Source organism: Poecilia mexicana, unplaced genomic scaffold (assembly GCF_051168715.1).
Source record: "Poecilia mexicana isolate PSO_F unplaced genomic scaffold, ASM5116871v1 scaffold_2, whole genome shotgun sequence".
Taxonomy (NCBI): Eukaryota; Metazoa; Chordata; class Actinopteri; order Cyprinodontiformes; family Poeciliidae; genus Poecilia; species Poecilia mexicana.
Genome location: NW_028263371.1, coordinates 27916476 through 27940910, shown reverse-complemented (window position 1 = coordinate 27940910; position 24435 = coordinate 27916476). Strand labels below are relative to the sequence as shown.

At 36.5% G+C, this 24435-nt stretch overlaps 1 long non-coding RNA gene across 1 annotated transcript; it reads left to right on the top strand.

The window, feature by feature from the left end:
* Positions 1-17547: 17547 nt before the first annotated feature.
* Positions 17548-19331, top strand: LOC148160740 (uncharacterized). The gene is made up of 3 exons (XR_015762392.1): positions 17548-17616; positions 18249-18300; positions 19121-19331. It is a non-coding gene; the product is annotated as an uncharacterized LOC148160740 (long non-coding RNA).
* Positions 19332-24435: the final 5104 nt, after the last annotated feature.

Genomic DNA, 24435 nt, shown 5'->3' with positions numbered 1-24435 from the left:
ACAACTGAAGTCTCTGAAGTCACTGTGCCTAACCAGGCCATTTTTACTTATTTTGGATTTAACTGGACAAACAGTACTCTTACAGCAAACCAACTTCCAAAATGCTTTTACGTGACTGAGACATCAGTAGGTGTCACATCTTCACAATGGAGCACTACTTTTGTTTTTCAAGATGATTTATGTGTTCTGAAAGAATAAGTACAATAATAACAAACTTTGATAAGTTTTCAGATAATTTTGCAACAGCAAAATGCACATAACCGGACATAAACAGGTGGAATGGCTAGTTTCTATTTCTGAATCCCTCCATCCTTTGGAAAACAATGGAATCAACCATCACAAGTCTTTCCACAAGACAGTGGAGTGAAGTAGTTAAGGAACAGGGTGCCTTCTATGGGAATACTTCCACAAATGCTTTCATGAGGTTGGACACTAATGTTGGATGAGAAACCCCAGCTCACAGCCTAATGTATTTTTACATTGTCAGGTTACTGTTGTTCCCAATCACTTCAGCTTCATTATTAACACTAACAGCTGACTGTGGGATATCTAGTTGTGGGAAAATTACATAAAAGAACTTACTGCACAGGTGGCTTCCTATTCTGGTCCTATGGTACAATTCATTGAGTGTTAACTATTCTTCCATAAATGTTTGCAGATGCAACCTGCTTGCCTAGTTGTGAGATTGTGGGTCACACAAGTGATCAAAACACCTGAATTTAATGATTTGAAGTGATAGGTGAATATTTTTGGAACTAGGGTTGCTCCAGTTTGGAGAGGAGGAAAGAACTGGTGGTGCCAAAGCACTTGTTTACCGCAACCAGTGTGGTAAGAAGCAGAACAGTATTAATTGGTGAAACTGTCCAGAAAATGTGAAAAGCATTTATCATTTACTAGTAATCTCAATAAAGTTCTGTTTTTGATTGTGCTATTTTGAGCTGGAACACATATTCTCACTTCAAAAGGCAAAGCTAGTCAATACAACATACTGAATGTTGCAAGTTCATGTTAGTTACATTTCTTGTAATTCTCCACACTTTGGCAGGCCCTGGTTAAATTTCTTCAGGAATTTTCTAGTTTTCCAATAATAATCACTAGAGGTGTGCCGATCGATCGGTCACCGATCATAATCGGGCCGATTTCCGTGAAATGATGTCCAAGATCAATGCATACAAAGTGAAGGCTGAAAAACACCAAAATGAATGTAAATAACTTTGTTGATGCATGTATGTAATTGATGTTTTGTTGTTTGATGTTTTGATTTAAAGAGGGTTTTGGTGGGGGGTTAAGGTTGCTAGGCGATCTACCCGGGCTTCTAGCGGTAACTGTCTGTTGGCTGTTTTGGAGATAGTGCAGAGAGCGAGCGTACGAGTCACGGTTTAGTGGAGATAACTAAGAAATAGTTCAACTAGGGTCCAGGCAATCAATTAACTAGCGCTTGGTTGATGAGGGAACAAGGTGGGTGTTTTGACGAGAGTATTGTATTTGTTGAACGTGATGTTTATGTTTCAATATGAAATGGTGTTAATATTTGATTAACTGTCGAACAGTTGAAACAGTTAGAATACATTTTAGTTAATTTGTAATATATAAATGCTAGTTAATTAAATACATGTATTGTAAATGTAATGTTATTACATAAAATAAGTCTTATAGGTTAAAGGAAAAGGTTAGAACCACTAAGAATTACTAATGGTGTTTTATTTGTATGTTTACAGCTCTTACGGTGTGTTCATGTATAAAGGCTGTTAAGTAAAGAAACATGAACCATCAGTTATAGAGACCATCTTTTCAACCGGGATGCTACAGTGAGAGCTTGATCCTCCAGGAGTAACAGCTTCATCTCTGGGAGAAGTAAGAGCTGGACCCAAGTTGAGAAGAGCTTCACCCTGAGCTAAGAAGAAGTTCAACCTACTCTCAGCATCAAGTATGGAAACATCTGAACAGGAAATAAAGTACACCAAGGACCTACAAGTCAACGAAGAAGAAGAGCCTCAAAGCTCTGTTCGCCAAAGGAGGCCTACAGAAAAAATGCAAGCGTATCAGGAGGAGGAAGACCGCAAAAAGGAAAACGTCTTCTCAAAGTTTATGATCAATGGAAAAGGCAAGTACGTACAACAAGAGAACAATTGAAAGGAGACATAACAAACAGTCAAATTGTTTGTTATGTCAAATGAAAAATCTGCAATACTGATTAAGTACTGCAGGATGATTTGGAATAACCTCATGATCAAATTGAGCTTTTAAATGAGAAAATCGAGTCACTCACCAGAGAGCTAAACTGGTCTCTCAAGCAGAACAAATACCTGGAAAGTCAGAAAATCCCAAAGTTAAAAAACAAGGTAGAGAACCGAAGTTCCCACAGGACTCAGTTGTTGAGTGAGGTCAAACAGTACCAAACTAAGGTCAAAGAGCTTCAATCCTCTTTAAAAACCCTTGAGAGGGACTCAAAACAACAGGTTGAGGCAGAAAAGTGGCAAATGATGTCCGAAATCAATGCATACAAAGTGAAAGCTGAAAAACACCAAAGTGAATGTAAATAACTTTGTTGATGCATGTATGTAATTAATTTTTTGTTTGTTTTATTGTTTGATGTTTTGATTTAAAGAGGGTTTTGGTGGGGGGTTAAGGTTGCTAGGCGATCTACCCGGGCTTCTAGCGGCAACTGTCTGTTGGCTGTTTTGGAGATAGTGCAGAGAGCGAGCGTACGAGTCACGGTTTAGTGGAGATAACTAAGAAATAGTTCAACTAGGGTCCAGGCAATCAATTAACTAGCGCTTGGTTGATGAGGGAACAAGGTGGGTGTTTTGACGAGAGTATTGTATTTGTTGAACGTGATGTTTATGTTTCAATATGAAATGGTGTTAATATTTGATTAACTGTCGAACAGTTGAAACAGTTAGAATACATTTTAGTTAATTTGTAATATATAAATGCTAGTTAATTAAATACATGTATTGGAAAACCTTATAGGTTAAGGTTTTCCAGGTTAAGGTTTTCCCTTAACCTATAAGGAAGTCTTATAGGCTAAGGGAAAAGGTTAGAACCACTAAGAATTACTAATGGTGTTTTATTTGTATGTTTATAGCTCTTACGGTGTGTTCATGTATAAAGGCTGTTAAGTAAAGAAACATGAACCATCAGTTAAAGAGACCATCTTTTCAACCGGGACGCTACAGTGAGAGCTTGATCCTCCAGGAGTAACAGCTTCATCTCTGGGAGAAGTAAGAGCTGGACCCAAGTTGAGAAGAGCTTCACCGTGAGCTAAGAAGAAGTTCAACCCACTCTCAGCATCAACAAGCCAACGAAGAAGAAGAGCCTCAAAGCTCTGTTCGTCAAAGGAGGCCTACATAAAAAATGCAAGCGTATCAGGAGGAGGAAGACCGCAAAAAGGAAAACGTCTTCTCAAAGTTTATGATCAATGGAAAAGGCAAGTACGTACAACAAGAGAACAATTGAAAGGAGACATAACAAACAGTCAAATTGTTTGTTATGTCAAATGAAAAATCTGCAATACTGATTAAGTACTGCAGGATGATTTGGAAAAAGCTCATGATCAAATTGATGATTTGGAAAAAGTTCATGATCAAATTGAGCTTTTAAATGAGAAAATCGAGTCACTCACCAGAGAGCTAAACTGGTCTCTCAAGCAGAACAAATACCTGGAAAGTCAGAAAATCCCAAAGTTAAAAAACAAGGTAGAGAACCGAAGTTCCCACAGGACTCAGTTGTTGAGTGAGGTCAAACAGTACCAAACTAAGGTCAAAGAGCTTCAATCCTCTTTAAAAACCCTTGAGAGGGACTCAAAACAACAGGTTGAGGCAGAAAAGTGGCAAATGATGTCCGAAATCAATGCATACAAAGTGAAAGCTGAAAAACACCAAAGTGAATGTAAATAACTTTGTTGATGCATGTATGTAATTAATTTTTTGTTTGTTTTATTGTTTGATGTTTTGATTTAAAGAGGGTTTTGGTGGGGGGTTACGGTTGCTAGGCGATCTACCCAGGCTTCTAGCGGCAACTGTCTGTTGGCTGTTTTGGAGATAGTGCAGAGAGCGAGCGTACGAGTCACGGTTTAGTGGAGATAACTAAGAAATAGTTCAACTAGGGTCCAGGCAATCAATTAACTAGCGCTTGGTTGATGAGGGAACAAGGTGGGTGTTTTGACGAGAGTATTGTATTTGTTGAACGTGATGTTTATGTTTCAATATGAAATGGTGTTAATATTTGATTAACTGTCGAACAGTTGAAACAGTTAGAATACATTTTAGTTAATTTGTAATATATAAATGCTAGTTAATTAAATACATGTATTGGAAAACCTTATAGGTTAAGGTTTTCCAGGTTAAGGTTTTCCCTTAACCTATAAGGAAGTCTTATAGGCTAAGGGAAAAGGTTAGAACCACTAAGAATTACTAATGGTGTTTTATTTGTATGTTTATAGCTCTTACGGTGTGTTCATGTATAAAGGCTGTTAAGTAAAGAAACATGAACCATCAGTTAAAGAGACCATCTTTTCAACCGGGACGCTACAGTGAGAGCTTGATCCTCCAGGAGTAACAGCTTCATCTCTGGGAGAAGTAAGAGCTGGACCCAAGTTGAGAAGAGCTTCACCGTGAGCTAAGAAGAAGTTCAACCCACTCTCAGCATCAACAAGCCAACGAAGAAGAAGAGCCTCAAAGCTCTGTTCGTCAAAGGAGGCCTACATAAAAAATGCAAGCGTATCAGGAGGAGGAAGACCGCAAAAAGGAAAACGTCTTCTCAAAGTTTATGATCAATGGAAAAGGCAAGTACGTACAACAAGAGAACAATTGAAAGGAGACATAACAAACAGTCAAATTGTTTGTTATGTCAAATGAAAAATCTGCAATACTGATTAAGTACTGCAGGATGATTTGGAAAAAGCTCATGATCAAATTGATGATTTGGAAAAAGTTCATGATCAAATTGAGCTTTTAAATGAGAAAATCGAGTCACTCACCAGAGAGCTAAACTGGTCTCTCAAGCAGAACAAATACCTGGAAAGTCAGAAAATCCCAAAGTTAAAAAACAAGGTACAGAACCGAAGTTCCCACAGGACTCAGTTGTTGAGTGAGGTCAAACAGTACCAAACTAAGGTCAAAGAGCTTCAATCCTCTTTAAAAACCCTTGAGAGGGACTCAAAACAACAGGTTGAGGCAGAAAAGTGGCAAATGATGTCCGAAATCAATGCATACAAAGTGAAAGCTGAAAAACACCAAAGTGAATGTAAATAACTTTGTTGATGCATGTATGTAATTAATTTTTTGTTTGTTTTATTGTTTGATGTTTTGATTTAAAGAGGGTTTTGGTGGGGGGTTAAGGTTGCTAGGCGATCTACCCAGGCTTCTAGCGGCAACTGTCTGTTGGCTGTTTTGGAGATAGTGCAGAGAGCGAGCATACGAGTCACGGTTTAGTGGAGATAACTAAGAAATAGTTCAACTAGGGTCCAGGCAATCAATTAACTAGCGCTTGGTTGATGAGGGAACAAGGTGGGTGTTTTGACGAGAGTATTGTATTTGTTGAACGTGATGTTTATGTTTCAATATGAAATGGTGTTAATATTTGATTAACTGTCGAACAGTTGAAACAGTTAGAATACATTTTAGTTAATTTGTAATATATAAATGCTAGTTAATTAAATACATGTATTGGAAAACCTTATAGGTTAAGGTTTTCCAGGTTAAGGTTTTCCCTTAACCTATAAGGAAGTCTTATAGGTTAAGGGAAAAGGTTAGAACCACTAAGAATTACTAATGGTGTTTTATTTGTATGTTTATAGCTCTTACGGTGTGTTCATGTATAAAGGCTGTTAAGTAAAGAAACATGAACCATCAGTTATCAAATGACTAGGGAGGAATTGGCTGTCTTGGTTGTGGATTTTTTACAAAGGCTCAAAGAAAAATCTGCAATACTGATTAAGGAGACCGTACTGCAGGATGATTTGGAAAAAGCTCATGATCAAATTGAGCTTTTAAATGAGAAAATCGAGTCACTCACCAGAGAGCTAAACTGGTCTCTCAAGCAGAACAAATACCTGGAAAGTCAGAAAATCCCAAAGTTAAAAAACGAGGTAGAGAACCGAAGTTCCCACAGGACTCAGTTGTTGAGTGAGGTCAAACAGTACCAAACTAAGGTCAAAGAGCTTCAATCCTCTTTAAAAACCCTTGAGAGGGACTCAAAACAACAGGTTGAGAAGGTTGAGGCAGAAAAGTGACAAATGGTGTCCGAAATCAATGCATACAAAGTGAAGGCTGAAAAACACCAAAATGAACTGAAGAAACTCGAGTTCGAGGTGTCCCGAAAGATTGATGAAATCGGCATAAAGAATCAGGAGATTTTGAAGGAAAAAGACAGGTACAGACTTCTTGAGGCCAAGACAAGCGCTCTAGAAAAGCACCTGAAAGAAGCAGAGAAGGAAAACAAAATTCTGGAGAAGAAGCTTCCGAAAACCCCATGGGAGGAAGCTATAGATAGAACAAAACAAGAGTTTAAAGCAAGGGTTGACTTATCTTCAAGCGCATTAGCTTTGGAAAAAAAACAAACCAGGTCATTAAAAGAACGTTTGGCGAGAAAAGAACAAGAGATGGATAAACTCAAAGAGCAGCAGGCTGAGACCTCGAGACTCTTAGCCTTCCAACAGCAAAGAGAGGCTCTGGCTGCGAAAAAAGCTTTAGCCCACACAGAATCTGACTGGAGAGACCTAAAGACAGAAATTAAAGCCTTAAATTATCAGATCAAGATATTAACAGAAAACAGCAAGAGGGATCAATATCAACTTAAAGAAGCCACCGACAAAGTGCAAAAGGTGACGCAATTATACATGAATGAAAAAACGCAGCACGAGCTATTGAAGGAGTCCTTAAAGAGCAAAGAGGAAAAGATAGACGAAATTACTTTGAAGAGACCTATAGATGTCAGCAAAACTGGAACAGAAACCAACGATAAACAACCTCAACCGCCGATCCAGGAAAAGAAAGTCCAGCTGCCCAAAGCAAAGTCGATATGTAATCGAAGAATCCTACATCTTCGTGACGGCAAGTTGGAGCCAGCATTTAAAGATAAGCCTAAAACACAGCCAAAATTAAAACTAAAGCCAACTCCCCCAAACAAAGGGAAGCCTGAAAACCAGCATTTTACACCAGCAGGCAGGAAGGTTTGTCCCAAGGAAACAGAGCAGGAAAAAATTAGTGGGCAACCTGGCGGGAGTGTAGAAAAGAATGATAAAGCTCCCTTATTGGACATTAGAGGCAAAAATATATTATGAGGTGTGGACGGACGGACGGACGGTTCTAATCATGAAATAATAATGTCACCATCAACTTTCTTTTGTTTTTCCATAACATTCATTTTCTGTTTTAATTGAATCAACTTTATTAAATCATTGATTAATCACTTGCATCCTTACGTGTACTGAACATCGTGTTTCTTTCGACAATACACTCTTTAAATGGGATGCATAGGTTTTCTCCGGGTGCTCCGGTTTTTCCTACCTTACAGGGAAAAAAGTGACTAGGCTAATTTATGTCTTTTAATTTAACCTTCGTCTCGCTCACTAACTGTTGGAGACACTCTTTCAATGGACACACTCTAAACTAAATGCATATGTTTTCTCCGGGTGCTCCGGTTTTTCCTACCTTTCGGGGAAAAAAAGTGATTAGGCGGTAACATTTTATTTGACGGGGTGTGAATAAGACTGTCATAACACCCACATAAACATGAGGAAGTCTTCACAACACTTTAACTGTTGTCATAAAGTGTCATTCAGTAAATCATGAAACTTTTAATACAAAGTTGATATTATTAAAATGTCTTCATATGACAACTTGACATTAACCTAGAAATCATGATCTGACATAAATTTATTATAAAAGTATTACAGATTAAACTTTAAAAAATATTTAGCTTTATGTGGTAATACTTAAGTATTTAGTAGAGGTGTGCCGATCATCGGTCACCGATCATAATCGGCCGATTTTCGTGAAAAAGTGCATGATCGGTGATCGGCGATCATTGTCTCTTTTACCGATACCGATCACCTGCTTCTCATTTCGCAGCCTGCCTGTGCAGCTGGTCTCCTCTTTCCTTCACTCTGCGCAACAACAAATCTTAAGCGATGTGTAACTATATCGCACTGAGTGAATGGGGAAGTTTGCGTGTTGCGGCGGAAAATTGAAGGACGTCAAAATGCATCAACAGAACGAATCTAATATGGCATAAAAACAATGCCATACTTGACGGAGTTTGGCTACATCGAGGCTCACTGCAGTAAAAAAGACATATGGAGGATCAGATAGCAGGTAAAGCAGCGCACAGCTACAAACACTCACCCGGATTAGCATGACGGTCAGAAAGCTAAACAAATAACCTGCGAAATTATTTAAGTCTTCGAGCTGCGATGTAAGACGCTGGTTCTGCTCTCGCTGTTGAACCGCTGCTACGCTACAGGTAGTAATATTTCACAGACGGAGCTTCGCTTCTGCTCCACCTGGTAGTGACTCTCACACCGAACCTCTGCTTAAGCTGCAGCATCTAACTAAAAAAATACATTTTACCTACATATTAAAACTGTCGCTGTCCTAACATGAGACAGATAGTCTCTAAAAAAATAATCGATCTCCTCCCTGATCTGCATAATTACTCCGCTCAGTCAGAAACAGCCACTCAGAACTAGCAGTAATCAACTAGCCGCCATGCTATCAGGAAGTTTTCATTCAGTAAATCTGGATTGTTTATTGTAATGGAACCTGTTTTTGCCTTTGAATGTTAAGTTTTATACTTGAACTTTTTGGCAATGTTGAGAGGTTTTATTTTGGCTCTTTGTATTATTTAGCCTCTTCAGAGCTTTCATATGTTATCAGTCTGTTAAAGATAGTATTATCAATAGCAGTACAATTTGCACAATGCCTGTTTTGTTTAGTTTTCTTCTTGGAAAAAGTTATTAAAAACAAGTTTTTGTCTAAATTTAAGTGAATTCATGGTTCCTTTTTCCACATAATGTAACCGGTAGTGTTTATGATAAAAAATAAATAATAATTATGTGATCGGTATCGGTGATCGGTATTGGTGTATCGGCCCTCATGGGTGATCGGTATCGGTATCGGCAGGAAAAAACCTGATCGGCACATCTCTAGTATTTAGTATTAAATTTCTTAATTTAATTTATCCTAAAGTTTTACAGAAAGATGTCAACAAAGTATGGAAGCCCATTATCACCACTCTGTAACAAATAAAATGAAATCAATTATCTCATTATAATGAGATAATCTAAAAAATAATGAGATACTATCACATTATAATTAGTATCACTTTCTCATTATAATGATATAATATCGCATTAAAATAATGAAATAGTATCTCATTGCAAAGAGATAATATCTCGTTATAATGAGATAGTATCTCATTATAACGAGATACTATCTCGTTATAATGAGATAGTATCTCATTATACCTGTCGGCCCATTTTCAAAACCTGACAGAAATCCTAGGTATAACGGTTTGTAACCTGCACAAAATAAGGAACCCGTATTTTATTTTGGCGGGTCAAACTGACAGCACCCTTTAAGTTCCGGGTCACAGGTGACTCGGATCTCTCCTTGGTGGACTCTAGAATGTACAATAGCAATTAAATCAAGAAACAAGGCCTATAAAAATCTGAAAAAATATATTTGCTTCCAAAATCTAATAAATTATAAGAGAAAACAAGCAGAAGTCAGGAAAATCATAAGAAATGCTAAGAGAGATTATTGGAGAAAATATTGTGAGTCATTGGGGAAAAATACGGCATTAGACAGGGTATGGAATACCATTAAAAAAATGTCAGGTAAATCAAAAGAGTACTTTTTTCCAGTAATAAAAGATAATGGTAACACTATAATAGATAATAAGAATAAAGCTGAATTGTTAGCAAGAGCATTTACTAAGATACATAGTATGGAGAATCTTAGTAATACTGAAAAAAAAGGACGGGAAACGACATTAAAAAATCACAGTGAGTTGCTGTGTAATGATGAAGATGATGAGAATATTATGAATATGAAATTTTCTTTAATGGAATTAAATAGAGCATTAAAAAAATCTAATAAATCAACACCTGGGGAGGATCAAGTTAACTATACTATGTTGAATAATCTTAGTGAAAAAAGTAAGAAGATATTACTAGAAATGTATAATAAGATATGGGAGGAAGGGATTTTACCGGATAAATGGAAAGAAGCTATAATTATTCCCATTTGTAAACCTGGCAAAGATCCACATTTAGCTGAGAGTTACAGGCCGATAGCATTAACATCATGTATTGGTAAGGTGATGGAAAAGATGGTAAATAACAGATTAATATATTTTCTGGAATCCAAGGAGAAGATTAAACCATATCAGTTTGGGTTTAGGAAAGGAAGAAGTACAATAGATCCTATACTATATTTGGAACATGAAATTAGGAGGGCACAGGTGAATAAAGAGGTCTTAATAGCAATCTTTTTGGATATAGAAAAAGCATATGATATGGTGTGCAAAGAAGGATTATTGATTAAAATAAAACAAATAGGTTTAAGGGGTAAAATATATAGATGGATAAAAAAAATTTTAACTGGAAGAAATATAAAAGTTAAAATAGGTAGTGAAGTAAGTTCAAAACATCAAATTGAAAACGGTACTCCTCAAGGAAGTATAATAAATCCTATGTTATTTGTTATAATGATTGATGATATTTTTAGTAAAATAGATCAATATTTTGGAGTATCATTATTTGCAGATGATGGCCTTATCTGGAAAAGGGGGAAAAATTTAAAATTTATAAATAAGAAAATGCAAGAGGCAATACATAATGTAGAAGATTGGGCTTTAGAATGGGGTTTTAGAATTTCAATATCTAAATCTAAGTTCATTACTTTTACTAATAGGAAAATAAATACAAATGTAAATCTTAAATTATATGAGAATGATGTAGAAAGTATAGATCAGATTAAATATTTAGGAATTTGGTTTGACAAAAAACTTACGTGGAAGATACATATAAAAAAAATAATTGAGAAAAGTAAAAAAATCCTAAATATAATGAGATGTTTAAGAGGTAAAGATTGGGGAGCTGATAGGAAGGTATTAAAAACAATATATATAGGACTAATTAGATCAGTAATTGATTACGGATGTATTGTATATAATTCAGCTTCTAATAGTTTACTAAAAGAAATAGATAGAATACAATATCAGGCTTTAAGAACTTGTTGTGGAGCAATGAAAACAACCCCAGTATCAGTTTTACAAGTTGAAATGGGTGAGATGCCACTAGAACTTAGAAGAAAACAACTAGCCATAAATTATTGGGCAAATGTTAAAGGACATAAGGAAAACTTTCCTCCAAATGTTATGTTACAACCATGTCAGGAAAAAATAAAAAAAAAGAGAATCAATAGTTTTGGATGGATTATAAATAATGAGATAAGTGAGTTAGGAATAAATCATTTTTTAATTCGTCCTGTGATGAGTATTCCAAATACTCCACCTTGGGTAAGTGGAAAACCTGAAGTTGATTTAAACTTACTGGAAAAAGGCAGACAAATAGAAAAAAAAGAGGTGGAAAAGTATATAAATAAAGAATATGCTGAATATTTACAAATATTTACAGATGCTTCTAAAATGTTAAATGATAAAATTGGAATAGCGTTTATAATTCCGGACTTAAACATTATGAAAAATAAAAGAATAACAGATAGAATGACAGTTTATACAGGTGAGCTAGTGGCTATATTAATGGCTCTAGAGTGGTGTGAGGAAACAAGAAAGAAGGAAATATTGATTTGTTCAGATTCAAGCAGTGCATTAATAAGTATTTTAGAACAAAATTCAGAATCGAGACAAGATATCATATTGAATATTAACCAATCAATTTTTAAAATTAAAAAATATGGATCTAGGGTTAAGTTAATTTGGATTCCTGCTCATATGGAAATGAATTGGCGGATCAATTTGCTAAGAGTGCAGCAAAAAGGGATAATGTTGAGGTAAATATCAAAATAAGCAGAAATGAGGTCAAAAATATTAGTAAAATATATTTTAAAAAGAAATGGCAGGAATTATGGGATAGAGAAGAAAAGGCAAGATTTTATTATAGCATTCAAAGAAAAGTAGGGGAATGTAGGGAAGGTAATAGGAATAGAAAAGAAGAGGATATTATATCCAGATTAAGGTTTGGGCATACGGGGCTAAATAGTACTTTGAAAATAATTAACAAACAAAGTACAGGGTTGTGTAATTATTGTGGAGAGTCAGAAACAGTGCAGCATATTTTTCTAGATTGTGATAAGTACAATCGGGAAAGAGAGATATTAGTCAGAGAGTTAAATAGAAATAAAGTAATTTTAGATATTAAAAATCTGCTGCAAAGGTCCTCTGAAGATGTAATATTTAATAGCATTTTTAGTTATCTCAGGAAATCAGGTTTTATGGGAAGATTATAGTGATAGGACATCTAATCTATACTCCAGTCTGGAAGGTGGCGGTAATGCACCTATAAGTTGTTTGCCAACCGCCAAAAAAAACTAAAAGAAGAAGAAGAAGAAGACTCGGATCTCAATCACTGTTGCTGCTGTCGCTGTGGCGAGCTGCTCGTCTCGGCGTCTTCTAAACTTATAGAAGAATACGGCTGGATCGAGGCTTACTAAAACGGCCGAAGGATTAAATTGGGTGTTTCTGTCGACCGCTCGACGGTGAGTCGTTTAATTTACGTACTTTGTTTTCTTTGGAAATAGAAATGCGGTGGCGACACGCCCACTTAATCTGTGCATTAATGACTGAAAAGTTTATTTATTGATTTAAAAGGTCATTTTCTTTTTGTTAATTTTGTGGCCGAATAGATTATACATTGTTAAAATATTAAATAGGCCTTTTGATTGTTGTAGATTCGTCCTTTTAGGACAGTTTTAGTTATTTTTTTTTTTATTGATTGATTTTTGCTAAGGGCCGATAGAACTCTGGGCTTGGTCATTTGTTTTTTATTGGGGAGTTGCGCAACGAAATAAAATGAAAAAAAAAAAACCAATTGTTTATTGAAACGATATGGAAGTCAATTAAGTTTAATTGACAGCGTCAATTAAACTTAGATATAATGTGAAAGTGCACTTTAATTTGATCTGTACCGGTAACTTTAATTTGATCTGTACGGTAACTTTAATTTGATTTGTACCTTTGACCGGTAACTTTAATAAGGTCTAAGGTCAGATTAGATCTAAGGTTAATAAGGTCAGATCTAAATCTGACTGTAATTTTGAATTTGATCGCGATCTTTAATTGGAAATTCATTTGAAAAATTCATGAGAAAACACTTTATGGAATATAGTTATTTGTTTATTTTTTGTAATTGTTGAATGTTTCTTTATTTTGGATAACAGTTTAACAATGGTTAAACATGACAGCTAATTTGTTTTGTTTTTATTCATGACCTTGTTTAGGTCAGGTTTTTTCCCACCCCCTGTGTCACGTCTGGATGGCGAGCTACCGGATCACCACCGCAGCTTCGCGGTAGGATTTAAATGAACCAAGCTGTTTTCTCATTGTGGACCTATTTGCTCTGGATCATGGACAAAAAGGGAAAAAAAACAATCAAATATTGATTGATAGACTATTGATCACCTTGGATTCATGGATGGACCAAAATAGAAACTCTTGGGTGACATCAGGGTTTATTGTTTTTGTTGCTGAGTGCTTGTTTTTTCTGGTTATATTATAGAAAATCACTGTTATTATAAATATTATTATTATTGCATATCTTCATACATATATGAAAGAAAAAAACAAGTTGAATACAATAACTTAAACATACTTTTGTCTTATATTTTATTCGCACCCACAGGCTCCATAGCCGAATCTATCCGAGCGCCATTTGTTATATTTGGCCGTAGTCAGGCGCCTAGCCTTAATTAGCGTTACAGGTTCGATCGGGTTCGTAGTGCCTGTGGTGTCCAGCCACATGGGCGCAAAGTAATGGCTACAAGTCCAGTTAACTAATTTTAAAACCAGGCATTAATCAATGCTTTACTAGAATCTACATGTGGCTAGAGTCAGCGTAAAGTCCTGACTGAATGAAAATCATTATAAACTATTTATGTCATGTTAATGAAAAAGAGCTGAAAACCTACCGGATTGCAGTAGCAATTTGGCTCCAGTTCCTCCTCTTGTGATTTGTATATTCTTTCCATGAAATGTTGTCATCTCCAATGTCCGCTGGACTTCGGGTTGCGCCGAAGAGAAAGCCTGCCTGTTAATGTATGAACTTCCAACACATTCTCACTCCCAACTCGTCACATATTGACGCTTGGGCAGGTACCCTCGGCGTCACATATTGACGCCAAGGGTACCCCCTTGGCGTCAATATGTGACGCGAAGGGTTCTCTCATTGAATAATATCATTTCCTCAAACAGTCATAACCCACGTGTTTTATTTAACACCATTGATTTTGTGCTTAATATTCCACAGAATGCCTGTTTGGAAGCTTCTCCTGATGTGTGTGATGATTTTATGCATTTCTTTATTGAAAAGGTTGGTAGTACCAGGGCTCTTATCACAGCTCCTGACTCTGACCCTTCAATTTCAGTCCCTTGCTCGGCTGCTTTCAATCAGTTTGAGCCTGTGACTGTCTCACTGTTAGAGGATGTGGTTGGCCACATTAAGCCATCAGGTTCCCCCCGTGATCCTGTCCCTCCACGATTTTTTAAAGATATTTTACCTAGCATAGGGCAACCTGTTCTTGCAATTATAAATAGCAGTCTGTCCTCAGGTGTGGTCCCTGCTAGTTTTAAACATGCAGTAGTGCAGCCACTGCTTAAAAAACCTGGCCTTGATTCGACTGTTCTGGCTAATTATCGGCCTATTTCGAAGCTGCCTTTTCTTTCTAAAGTTTTAGAGAAAATTGTGTACTGTCAGCTGAAACAGTTTTTAGATGACAATGGAATTTTGGAGGTTTTTCAGTCAGGTTTTAAAACTCTTCATAGTACAGAATCTGCTTTGATTAGAGTTTTTAATGACGTCTTTCTTGCATGTGATTCTGGTCACCATGTTGTTCTGATTTTACTTGACCTAACTGCTGCATTTGATACAGTAGACCACGACATTTTAATATCGCGATTACAGCATATTGTAGGTATTGGTGGCACTGTTCTTAAATGGTTCAGGTCTTACCTGGAGGAGAGAACATTTTCAGTGAATGTTCGTGGCTCTGAATCATCTGTTGCTTCAATGTCTTATGGTGTCCCACAGGGCTCAATTCTTGGCCCACTGCTTTTCTCTCTTTATTTACTGCCTCTGGGTTCTATCCTTAGGAAACATGGGATTTCTTTTCATTGTTACGCTGATGATTGTCAGATTTATTTGCCCATAAAGCAGCAGGATGTACATTCAATCAAACATCTCCTGGCATGTCTAGGAGATATTAAAGCTTGGTTGGCCTTGAACTTTTTAAACTTTAATGAAAACAAAACAGAGGTGATGGTGTTTGGACCCAGTGGCTCCTGTGAGTCCTCCTCTGTTGACCTGGGACCTTTGGAGGAATATTTTAAACCTGTTATTACAGATCTTGGTTTTAAGGTGGACAGTGATTTTAAATTGGACAGCCAAATTAGAGCCGTGGTTAAGTCCAGCTTTTATCATTTAAGGCGATTGGCGTCAGTGAAATCTTTTCTTTCCAGGCAGCATTTTGAAACGGTGATCCACGCTTTTATTTCAACTCGATTGGACTACTGTAATGCACTTTATCTGGGAGTCAGTCAGTCGCTGCTCTCACGTCTGCAGCTAGTACAAAATGCTGCTGCACGACTTTTGACAGGAACTCGAAAGAGGGAACATGTGACCCCTGTCCTGGCCTCACTTCACTGGCTGCCTGTATATTTTAGGATTCATTTTAAAATTCTTATGTTTGTTTTTAAATCATTGCATAATCTTGCCCCGGCTTACCTCTCTGAGCTTCTTCATCCCTACGTACCCTATCAGTCTCTCAGGTCAGCAAATCAGCTGCTCTTGGAGGTACCGAGAACAAAAAGGAAGCTCAGAGGGGACAGGGCTTTCTCTGTTATGGGCCCCAAATTATGGAATAACTTACCTTTGCAGATCAGAGAGGCCCCTTCTCTGTCCACTTTTAAAGTTCGTCTTAAAACCCATCTATTTTACTTGGCTTTCAACACCAGTGGGATTTAGTTTTAAATTGTATGTTTTTTTTTTTGTTTTTAAACTGTTTTTAATTACTTTTTATTATGTTGTGTTTTTAAATTGTACAGCACTTTGTATCAACTGTGGTTGTTTTAAAGTGCTTTATAAATAAAGTTGGTATGGTATGGTATGGTATGGTATGAATGCTGTACCGTTCCCTAAGCGTCCGATACTGACGACTTAGGAACGAATAAGATGACGTGTCTATTCTATTTTTTTTTAAAACCTTTATTTACAATTTATGTGCTAGTTTGAACAGGATATTAAGAATATTTACTACAAATTCGGTATTTAAAAATAACTCCGTAAAATATAAAACCGGAGGAGTTTTGTTGTGCTTGTTGTTAGCTTGATTTAAAAGCCTTAAAAAAATAAAAATAAAAAAATAAAAAACTATTTTTGAGTATGATATCAATGATTTACACCAAATAAATTTAAGAAAAATTAAGATGTGTTTTCGTTTGTGATTGCATGCAAACTGTTCTGTAAACCTTTTAATATGTTTGATTGAAATAAAAATAAGGACGGATCCCACAAAAACCCAAGAAGAAGAATAAGCTGACGTCATCATATGCGACACTTACACTCCGGTGAGTAGAAACCTGCATCTGTCAAAATGTTTTTGTACTCTAAAACCAAAAATAACTCCAAAGTGTTACGTTATAAAATTACTGATGGTTTTTTTAGGACTTAATGGCAGTAGGACTGTGATGCGAATGGTTGAAGACACGTTTGTAACATTTTTTTTTTGCCGGAAAATATACGGTGGACGCTAGCTAAATTAGCCTCTTGGAGGCTAATTGTACCTGTACACTGTACCTGTGCTTAATACGTAATTAGCCGTGATAAAGTCACATAATAATGTTTATAGTCATGCTTGTTGTTGCCACTTTGTAATATTGGAGGGTTGCTAAAAACATCAGTGCCCCTAGGCTGTGATGATCTTTAAAGTTTTGAACCCTGTCTGAATACACTGATTGCAGCTAGGTCATTTACTTGAATTAAAAATGAACTTGCGTCAGTACAGGCAAATTTATTTTCTCCTGTCTGTTATTTATTGCTGTTGCAAGCCAGATGAAGTGAAGTAAAGAGCTGAGAACCTGATCTTTGAACAGACAGAGACCATAGCTGAGGAGCAGCCTGGGATGCTTACTGAGGAGCATCCAATGATGATACCAGAGAACCAGGAAGAGACTGTGATAGTGCTTGATTTAGTTCCTGTTTCTCATCCTGTTGTCCCATCCTCTCAGTCTTTTCAGAAGAAGAAAAGACCCAGAAGGATCTCTCCAACTGCCTCTCCTCCCACTCGTCATCTCTCCGCCCCCCCCCCCGCCCGTAGATCAGCCACATCTGCATTCATGTCACCTGCTGACCATGCCGTCTCCTTAAGTCAGGGTGGCGTAAGTTTTGTTTTCTTTACATTCATCCATTTTCTTACACCCTTGTCCCTATTGTGGTCGGGAGGGTTGCTGGGGTACACCCAGGACAGGTTGCCAGTCTGTCGCAGGGCAACACAGAAACAGACAGAACACACAACCATGCACACACACACACACACACCTAGGGAGAATTTAGAGAAACCAATTAACCTGACAGTCATGTTTCTGGACTGTGGGAGGAAGCCGGAGAACCCGGAAAGAACCCACCATGCAGAGGGAGAACATGCAAACTCCATGCAGAAAGACCTCGGGCCGAGAATCGAACCCAGAAGAAAACTGAACTCCCGACTTAAGGAGTCCAGCCCTAAAATGTCAAAATTCTCACAGAAACAGAAAAACTATATAGACCGTTTATAAGCAAAGACAACTTGTTTTGGGCTTAGTTTCCATTTATGTGGCCAGTGTAAAGTGGTTAAAGTTGATGTTAAACTAATTTGAGAAAATGTGTAAATCCATGTAAAGAAGAGTAAAGTTTAGAAGAATTATAAAATATGACAGTCACCACACTAGTTTTCAGTTTTCAAGTGTACACGCTTTGACTTCATTTCTTATTTTGTTTTTAAAATAGTTTTTTTCCTTTTCTTGTTATTTAGGTTGGTGGAAATGTAGTACCCAAAATCAATCCCTGGGCGTAGAACTAATGCGGTAAGTCTAAAAGTTTAACTAATCCACCCTGTGACAGTATATCCCCACCCCAGTCAAACATGCCAAGATACACTGAGAGACATTGCCACGTGTGGAGATGAGTAGATGGGGGGAGGGGTGATATGGGAGGCAGTGGTCTGCAAAAAATAAGCACAGTTGTTTACTTATAAACTTTGTGGCTTTAATTACTGACCTACCAGACTCCTTTTCTGTCTTTATATTTGTCTTTATTTTTTTATGAGGACAAAAATGGGCATTACAACATGAATCAGTAATACTTATACCACATAAGTCACAACATCTTTGGGTGAAACAAATTCATACAAAAAGTCAGTATTTGCACAGAAACATAGAAATATAGAGATAGAACTCAAAATATCGAAATTAGGCCGTTTATCAGCAAAGGAATGCTGATTTTGATGTTTGGACTTTTTAAAGGTGATTCAACACTTATTATTTAACACTGTGCCTTTTATAATTAATATAAGCCACACATTTAATCTGAAACTGTCACTTTTTTTCTGTTTTGATTTTTAGACTTTTCTAAGAAACTGAAGCACTATGAGAGATTTTCATTGTTTGTGTAGTGGTAAAAATGACTGCAGTCAGTTTATCATTTAACACTTAATAAGTCAAGATAATATTGTATATTTAGGACAAAACAAGATGTAAGTACTAGCTGGCATTTGGGTGGATGTAGGCATAGAAAATATTTTGGCTACATTACCTCCTCTTAAAGTCAGGTATACATCTTAGAGAGATTTGTGAACCTTACAGCACAAAAAATCCACATCCTGATTTTATTGTTGTTCTTTTCTAGCGGAAAAATCTGGGATGATACCTGGGAACCTGCAAGTAAATCCTCATGTTGCTGTCCACCAAGTGCCACTTCCTTCAGACAGCGAACAAGTCCTTCCATGATGTTGCCTTTTCTTTTTTGTATTACAAAGTATTAATTTCTTTTCTTTTTTTTTTACTGCAGTTTGACCATTTTACGAAGTTCTCTGTGTAATATTGTTTTCGGCCATTCACTGAAAAATTTAGAACAGAATTGTTTGTAGATTTTGTTCAGTAAATATGACCTAAAGTCTTAAAAACTTTAAACATGGTATTGTACACACTTCTTTTTGAGTGTTTTTAATGTTGATGTGGATGTACAAAGTAAAGTCTATAAAATACATAACAAAATAAGCACAACTTGATGTCAATATAACTAATTGGAAGTGTTTTTTTAACTCAAAAAGCTATTATTTTAATATCTTTTTTGTGTCATGGATTTTGTGAATCAAGACTGTATTTGTAAAATGTTATAATAAAATTGCTTTCAAATGCAGTACATTTATTTTTAAACACAGCAACTTTCAGTGAAGTTATTGATGAAGAGCATGATAAAAATACATTGTAATGTCCAGATCAACTGACTGTATTAGAACAACACATTTTAATAAACCTATGTCACAAATGCCATACACAAAATATAAATTTGCATTATATATATATATATATATATATATATATATATATATATATATATATATATATATATATATCAGGACAGGTATATCTATATAGATATATCTATATGTAGATATATCTGTAGATATATATCAGGACAGGTATATCTATATATAGATATATCTATATAGTTATATAAATGCAAATGTATATTTTGTGTGTTTAAAATTGTGTATGGCATTTGTGACAGATAGATAGATAGACAGACTTTTTATAAGCATCCCAGCTCCGCATAGTTGGTTCTAGAAATTATTGTACGGCTGATCGGCGGGAATCTGAAATGGAACGCAGCCATCGTACGGCAGACTGATTAAGAGAAGAAAGGAACACTATCAGCACGTTGTGGGTAATAAGGTTTTCAATAAGATGACAACCGTATTTGTCTGTAGCCAAATAAGATCAAGGTCAACGATACACTCAGAAATGTTACTTCAAAATGTAGTGAAACTGTTCGTTTGATACAGAAAGAGTCATGATGGGATTTATAAAGACTTTTTGCCTGACAAGCTGGCCGTCATTGTAGGCTGGTCAAGTTTGCCCTGTGTGTTGTCTTTAAGGCATGACGCAAGGTTAAACTGTGTAACAGATTCGTTTCCTACACACTTGTAGAACTGTGTGAAGCTATTATGTGTTTTATTCAGTGTGATCAGTATTTACACATAAAAAAAAGTTTTATGGAGAAGTATTTTGCATAGCATGTTTACCTGTCTAAGGTTAATTATTTAAGTTAAAGTTTGCAGCTTATTTTGTGTATGCCCAGGAAACCCAGATTGAAGTCCTTCAACATTACAGTTTAGTAAATTAATATTGAATCAGTTTGACTCTACTGTAATTTAAATTACATTAGTATAGTAATCTAAATTATGTTTGATTGACATAGTGCTTTTCTCCTAGAGAAACACTATGTTAAACTGTATAAAAACAATCTAGGGTTAGATTGGGGTTAGGGTTAACCCTAACTCCATCACTAATCTCAAATTGAGTGGTAGAGATGGGTTAATCTTCAAATGTTTTATTAAAGTAATGGTTCAAAGATGCATTTTCTCTAGAATTGAGCTCTGTAGCCCGACTCTAAATCTGTTCTAGTGGAAAAAGAATGATCTGCCTGAGGCCTCTGTGGTTCATTTCATCATTTCATAAGCTTGCAGAGAAAAGGCCTAAAGAGAATCTAAGTTAAGTTGTGTCCATCTAATTATTGTAGTTGAAATAGAGGTCTACCCCTTTTGGTTTGTAAATGCATCCAAATACCAAGTTAATGTTAAGATTATTTCACTAAGTTGGGACGCTCTGTTTTAAAAAAGAAGTTAGGTCCAAATCTGAAGCATTTCAACTAAATGACACCGACAGCAAGTTCTACCAAACCTTAGTCGGCTTCCTTTTTCACCTGTCAACTGTTGAACCTAGACATGCATAAATAACGCTAGGTCTACAGGTCCTTCTCAAAAAATTAGCATATTGTGAAAAAGTTCATAATTTTCCATAATGTAATGATAAAAATTAAACTGTCATATATTTTAGATTCATTGCACACCAACTGAAATATTTCAGGTCTTTTATTGTTTTAATACTGATAATTTTGGCATAAAGCTCATGAAAACCCAAAATCCCTGTCTCAAAAAAATAGCATAGTTCATCCGACCAATAAAAGAAATGTGTTTTAATACCAAAAAAGTCATCCTTCAAATAATCGTGTTCAGTTATGCACTCAATACTTGGTCAGGAATCCTTTTGCAGCCTTCAATGCGGCATGGAGGCAATCAGCCTGTGGCACTGCTGAGGTGTTATGGAGGCCCAGGATGCTTCGATAGCGGCTTTAAGCTCATCCAGAGTGTTGGGTCTTGCGTCTCTCAACTTTCTCTTCACAATATCCCACAGATTCTCTCTGGGGTTCAGGTCAGGAGAGTTGGCAGTTGACAAGTACTGAAATTTTATTTAACTTATTTCTTTTTAATAAAGACATTGACAGACAAACTGAACCGCATTCAGTTGACCAAGGATAAGAAATTGTTCCACCAGTACACACTTTGTGTATTCTTTGGATTAAGAAATAAGTCACAGCTGCACATATTAATAAAAAAAGAAAAGTAGAAGATCCAAAAAGATGTCTTGGTTATGTTAGATACTACAGAATCACTGGGACTGCTTAACGTAGCATTGTAGCCATTTAACTGCTCAACATAAGCACAAGTGTTATTACTCCACTTGTAGTAAAAATATTAAAACTATTAAATTAACTACAATTTCTCTTATTACCTAGAAAATACACTAGATGTGCAGAAACATAAGTGAAAAAGAAACACACTCAATGACATGCATGTGGAAGTAATTACAGCTCTAGTAAACCCTTTTAGAAAATACAAAGGCACAAACAAATTAACTATTTTAAAAAAAGAACCAACAAGATAAAACACTTCCCATTTGGAAACATGAAAGCACAAGAACAAATTGTAAGGTGTCTCTTTGTGACTTATGAGCAAACTATATATATATGACTATTATCAGTCACTACTGAAGTCGTCGTCAAAGGTAACGCTCTCTGCTCCTGACAAAGTCTGTAGATCGGGGTGTCCAAAGTCGGTCCTAGTGGCCCGGCATCCTGCATGTTTTATTCTCTCCCTGGTGGTAGAAACAACCTTTTCAGCTTGTCAATGTTCTTCTTAGGCCATCTAACGAGCCATCATTTGATGCAGAGTGTTAAATCAGGGAGAGATCTAAAACACGCAGGATGCCGGGCCTCCAGGACCCACTTTGGGCTCCCCTGCTGTAGATAATACTCTGTTGCCTGCAGCTTCATCTGTTGGTGCTGCAGCTCTCTGAGGATGATGCTCTGGAGACCTCTTGGACCTTCGTCAGTTAGGTCACAGGACAAACCTTTAAAGTTGAACATAAATAAAAATCCCAAATTTAGATGCTTTTACTTTTGGTATGATTATGCGTTACTTAAAAACATACTTTTTAATTTACCTCCCGATAACAGGTGGGAAACTCCTTTAGAGTGTCTTCATAGGATGACAGAGATTTCCAACGATGGTCCATCAACAAAGATCCTCTTTTCCTCTTCCAGTCTCTTTACCATCATGATGTCATCGATTGCCCTTGTTCTTGTGTGAAGACTGAGAGTCTGAAATGCATTTATGAAAACGACAAATCAACTCAGTAAAAGTTTACATTTGTAAGATGAGGTCAACACCTGGAGTATCTAGTCACATTATCTGTCAGGTATGATGACAGTATAAAACATATTAGTGTATGTTTACTTACCACTGTATGATTGCTGCCATGGCAATGTTGTGTCACCGGACAGGATCTCTTCCAAAGACAGAACTTCTGTGTCTGTATCAGTCTTCAAGTGACCAACATCTTCTAAAGCCAATGCTAAGATGTTTTCTCCTTTCTGATCTTGCGATGAGCCTTGGCACAAGCTTTGTCCATCTGTATTTGCACAAACATACACAAACAACATCAACTGTGTCAAAGATGTTTATGCAGTATGTACCAGCAAGGTTATACAATGCCTGGTCAGTGTTCCTTACCTTACATTCATGGGCTTTGCCATGGAAAATTGAGAGAAATGGCTTCATTTTAAGCAGGTGTTGGAGCTCAGGACAGCTTTTTGTTAGTTTTCAAGATATGGCCAGTACTTACATGTTACATCCATGGAAAAAAAAGTGATTGTCTGTTGGCCAGCCTTTGTTGAAACAACAAAGCTTATGCAAATATCTCATACTATCTCGAAGAGCACTAAGCAGTACTCCATGTCTACACACCGCTAGCTCCAAGCCTCCTCACCCAGTTTGCTGCTGGATCTGTGAGAGATCTCCCTGGCTGCCCACCACAAAATCTAGAATGCATACAATTCAGTCAGGCAAGCTGTTATTACAGGCTAAAAGGTTACTGTTATTATACATTTACAATCTGCAGTCTTACATTTTTGGTTGATTTGTGTATACAGTTCAAAAATGTTCCTACGTTTTCATCCTTGGCAATGAAAAGGTCCTGAAATGTAGCCTGTTCCTCCAATCTGAAAAACAAAGCAATAAAATACACTTCATGAGGTGTTATAGTCCAAAGGTAGTGAGCATCACTAACATATACAAAGAATTGTTATATTTTACACATTTTACAATACCTTGCTGCATTCTTTAAATGGTAATACTTGCAATTTCCATCCACTGAAACTGAAAGCACATCTGGGGTACAAGCTTGACACTTGAAGGGATCCTTCCTTAACATCTTATCCAACTCATATTATGGCTTCCCACTCAAAAATCATTTCAGGAAGCTGTCAGCCGAGATCTTAACTGTGATTTAAAATGAGAGATAAAAAAGAAAACATAAAATAGGACATAGGTGTCCAAATACCAGGCATCAAGAATAGGTTAGGTGTCTTTCAAGTTTTAGGTGTTTCTCTGGCACAAAATGTCTCACTCAATTAATTTTGACGTTACCAGGACTTCATATGATCTGAATGCAGAATGAATGAGGTGGCACCTCAGCCATTTGATTCAAGTGTGTTTAACCAGTTACACCAAAATGTTGAATAGCATAACCACTCAAGAATAGAGTCAGACGGCCCTTCTGGGATATGTACGTCAAAGTACTCACACAGCCAAAGTTGAC